We start from the raw sequence: 4,886 nt of genomic DNA on the forward strand, positions 1-4,886 counted from the left end.
TCCCAGTAGCTCCCTCTAGAGGCGGGAAAAAATGACCTCTGAGCCAGAGGACAAGAAACCAGTAAAAAAAAAATCTGTGGCAACATGAAAAAAAACAAAATAGTTCAACACCCCCAAGGGAACAAAATAGAGCTACAGTAGCGTATTCTACCCACAAGGAAGTTGCTAAAATGACAGAAATGGAATTCAGAATATGGATGACAAATAAAATGAATGGAATTGAAGAAAAGTTGAAAACCAACAAAAAGAGGCCCTCAAAAAATTTTTTGCTTTTTTCCACGCTACCCGCGGAAGGGGCCCATACGGCGTTGTTCTGGACTCCCGTGGTAACTTAAAGGGAAACTTTCACGATGTCCGGAGCCCTTGATGTCCTGCAAATGAAGAAGGAGGATGTCCTCAAATTCCTTGCAGCAGGAACACACTTAGGTGGCACCAACCTTGACTTCCAAATGGAACAGTACATCTACAAAAGAAAAACTGATGGCATCTACATCATAAATCTGAAGAGGACCTGGGAGAAGCTTCTGTTGGCAGCTCGTGCCATTGTTGCCATTGAAAACCCTGCTGATGTCAGTGTCATATCCTCCAGGAATACTGGCCAGCGAGCTGTGCTGAAGTTTGCTGCTGCCACTGGAGCCACTCCTATTGCTGGCCACTTCACTCCTGGCACCTTCACTGACCAGATCCGCGTTCTGGGAGCCGCGTCTTCTGGTGGTTACCGACCCCAGGGCTGACCACCAGCCTCTCACAGAGGCGTCTTATGTTAACCTGCCTACCATTGCTCTGTGTAACACAGATTCTCCTCTGCCTTACGTGGACATTGCCATCCTGTGCAACAACAACGGGGCTCACTCTGTGGGTCTGATGTGGTGGATGCTGGCCCGGGAAGTTCTCCGCATGCGTGGCACCATCTCCCGTGAACACCCGTGGGAGGTCATGCCTGATCTCTACTTCTACAGAGATCCTGAAGAGATTGAAAAGGAAGAGCAAGCTGCTGCCAAGAAAGCTGTGACCAAAGAGGAGTTTCAGGGTGAATGGACAGCTCCAGCTCCTGAGTTTACTCTACTCAGCCCGAGGTTGCAGACTGGTCTGAAGGCGTGCAGGTGCCCTCTGTGCCTACTCAGCAGTTCCCCACTGAAGACTGGAGCGCCCAGCCTGCCACGGAAGACTGGTCTGCAGCTCCCACTGCTCAGGCCACTGAATGGGTGGGAACAACCACTGAGTGGTCTTAAGTTCTTCTACAAACTCTTAAAAATGGAAATAAGGTTGATGGAAAATAAACATGAGTTTCTAAAAAAAAAATTTTTTTTTGAGGAAATCAATAAAAAAAAAGTGAAAAAATCATGAGAAAGCTAAATAACATAATAAAGGATACAATAGAACTTAAAGAAATGAAATAATCATTTAGAGAATTTGAAAACACAGCAGAAAGCTTTAACAACAGGCTAAACCAAGGAGAAGAAAGAATCTCAGGCCTCGAAATAACCCAGTCATGCAAAGAGGCAGAGAAGAGTATGAAAAAGTCCAAGCAATCACTGAGAGAGATATGGGACCATGTGAAGTGAACTAACATTCGAATTATAGTTTCACTGAGGGAAAAGAAGAAAGAGCTAAAAGCATGGAAAACCTATTTGAAGAAATTATTGAAGAAACCTTCCCTGGTATCACTTGAAAGTCAGACATACAGATACAAGATGGACATTCATAGGAAGATTCATAGTAAATAAATCACCTCCAAGACACATAGTAATCAACCTGGCCAAAGTCAAAATGAAGGAGAAAATTCTATAAGCAGCAAGATGAAAGCATCAAATAACCTACAAAGGAAAACCCATCAGGCTAACTGCAGACTTCTCAGTGGAAACCTTACAAGCCAGAAGGGATTGGGGCCCTGTCTTCAATTGACTTGAACTGAACAACTGCCAGCCTAGAATTTTGTATCCTGCACAACTAAGTTTCACAAGTGATGAAGAAGTTAAGTCTTTTCCAGACAAGCAAATACTGAGGGAGTTTGCCATGACCAGATCTACCTTGCACAAAATAATCAGAATAGCATTATACACAAATCAGAACAACAGATATTCATCAGTGTAAATTCACCTAAAACACCCCCAAACTCACAACTCTTATAAAACAATGGGATAAGACATAAAACAAGGCAGTAAGGGACTATCCAACAGGATGCACAGACCAACATCCCTGATATCAATGCTGTCAATTAATATTAACGAACTGAATGCTCCTCTCAAAAGAGATAGGCTGGCTGGGTGAAAAAACACAGCCCAAATATCTACTGTCTCCAGGAAACACATCTAAAGCACAAGGATTCACACAGACTCAACCTGAAAGTATGGAAAAAATATTCCACACAAATGGAAATCAAAAGAGAACACATGTAGACATTCTCATATTGGAAAACATTAACTTTAAGCCAACAAAGGTAAAGCAAGACAAAGAGGGTCATTATATAATGGTAAAGGAGCAATTCCACAATAAGACATAATAATCCTAAATATATATGCACCCAACATAGGAGCTCCCAGATACATAAAGCAAATTTTACTGGGGCTAAGCAAAGAAATATCACCATTGTAATTGCTAAGGACCTCAACACTCCACTGTCAGAGCTTGACAAATCGTCAAAGCAGAAAATAAATAAGAAAACAATGGACTTAAACCAAACTCTAAATCAAATGGATCCAACAGGCATTTACAGAACATTCTACCCCAAAACTACAGAATACATTCTTCTCAGCAGCACATAGGACATTCTCCAAGATTGATAATATCTTAGGCCAGAAAACAGGTCTCAACAAATTGAAATTTTGGGTCTCAAAAAAATTGAAATCATACCACATACATTTTCAGATCACAGTGGACTAAAACTAGAAATAAATTAAAAGAGAAATGCTGAAACCTACACAAAGTCATGGAAATTAAACAACCTACTGCTGAACAAGTATTGAGTAAAAATTGAAATTAAGATGAAAATCAAAAAATTCTTTTGAACTGAATGACAAAGGGGGAATGAGCTATCAAAATCTATGGAACAGAGCAAAAGCATACCTCAGGGGAAAATTCATAACCTTAAATGCGTGCATCAAAAGACAGAAAGATCACAAATTAACATCCTAATAAATAAATAAAAGTATTTACACTGTGGGTAATAAAAAGCCTACAAACTCAGAGCCAACATCTCACTGAATGGGGAAAATTTGAAAGCATTTGCCTTAAGAACTGGAACAAGGTCTCTCATCCCTTTTACACAGCCATGGAAACTATCATTAGAGTGAATAGACAGCCTACTGATCGGGAGAAAATATTTGCTGTCTACATATCTGATAAAGGACTGATAACAAGAATTTATCTGGAAATTAAAAAGTCAACAAGAAAAAATCAAACAACCCCATCAATAAATGGCAAAGGAAATGAACAGAAACTTTCAAAAGAAGACAGAATAATGGTCAGCAAACATATAAAAAAAATGCTCAACATCTCTAATCATTAGGGAAATGCAAATCAAAATCACAATGAAATATCACCTAACCTCAGTGAGACTGGCCTCTATCAAAAAATCCCAAAACAACAAATGCTGGTGAGGATGTGGAGAGACAGGAACACTCTTACACTGCTGGTGGGACTGCAAATTAGTGCAACCTCTGTGGAAAAGAATTTGGAGATATCTCAAAGAGCTAAAAATAGAAATACCATTTGATACAGTAATAGCACTATTAGGCATCTACCCAAAAGAGCAAAAGACATTCTATTATAAAGGCACCTGCACCTGAATGTTTATGGCAGCACAATTCACTATTGCAAGGATGTGGAAACAACCCAAGTTCCCATCAATTCATGAGTGAATTATGAAACTTTGGTATATGCATACAATGGAATACTACTCAATAATAAGATACGACAGCGATCTAACACCTCTTATATTTCTGGATAGAGCTTGAGCCCATTAACTGAAGTGAGGTATCACAAGATTGGAAGAGTAGGCTCCACATGTACTCGCCATCAAATTGGCACTGACTGATCAACACTATGGTGCTCACATGGTAGTAATATTCTCCAGGGATTAGGGGGTTGGGGCGGTAAACTCGCAACTAATGGACGCGGTGAGCATTGTAGAGGGGAAAGGCATGCCTCTAACCCTCGCTTGGGATAGGCAAAGTCATAAAATATAAGCAAAGTGTTTGTACCCTCATAATATCTTGAAATAAAAACAAAAAGAACTGGAACAAGACAAGGATAACCACTGTCACCACTTCTATTCAACATAGTGCTGGAAGCTCTAGCCAGAGCAATCAGATAAGAAAATAATATTAAGGGTATCCAAATCTGGAAAGAGGAGGTCAAACCATCACTTTTCACTGATGATATGATTTTGTATCTAGAAAACCCCAAAGATTCCACCAAGAGTGTCCTGGAATTCATAAATAAATTCAGCAAAGTCTCAGGTTACAAAATCAATGTACATAAATCAGTAGCATTTCTGTATACTAATAATCAAGCTGAAAGTCAAATCACAGACTCAATGCCATTCACAATCGCTACAAAGAAAATAAAATACCTAGAAATACACTTAACTAAGGAGGTTGAAGATCTCTACAAGGAGAACTATGAAACTTTCAGGAAAGAAATAGCAGAAGATACACACATATGAAAAAAACATATCATGCTGATGGATAGGCAGAATCAACATTGTTAAAATGCCCGTATTACCCAAAGTGATTTACAAATTCAGTGCATCAAATTACCAAAGTCATACTTCACAGATCTAGAAAAAATAATTCCACTAGAATTATTTGGAACGAGAAAATAATCTGAATAGCCAAAGCAATCTTAAGCATAAAGAACAAATCTGGAGGCATCAATTTACCAGA

General features: G+C 39.4%; 1 pseudogene; it reads left to right on the forward strand.

The window, feature by feature from the left end:
- Positions 1-268: 268 nt before the first annotated feature.
- Positions 269-1,296, forward strand: LOC105871238 (small ribosomal subunit protein uS2-like; annotated as a pseudogene).
- The last annotated feature ends 3,590 nt before the right edge of the window (positions 1,297-4,886 follow it).

Source organism: Microcebus murinus, chromosome 1, assembly GCF_040939455.1.
Source record: "Microcebus murinus isolate Inina chromosome 1, M.murinus_Inina_mat1.0, whole genome shotgun sequence".
NCBI classification, from domain to species: Eukaryota; Metazoa; Chordata; class Mammalia; order Primates; family Cheirogaleidae; genus Microcebus; species Microcebus murinus.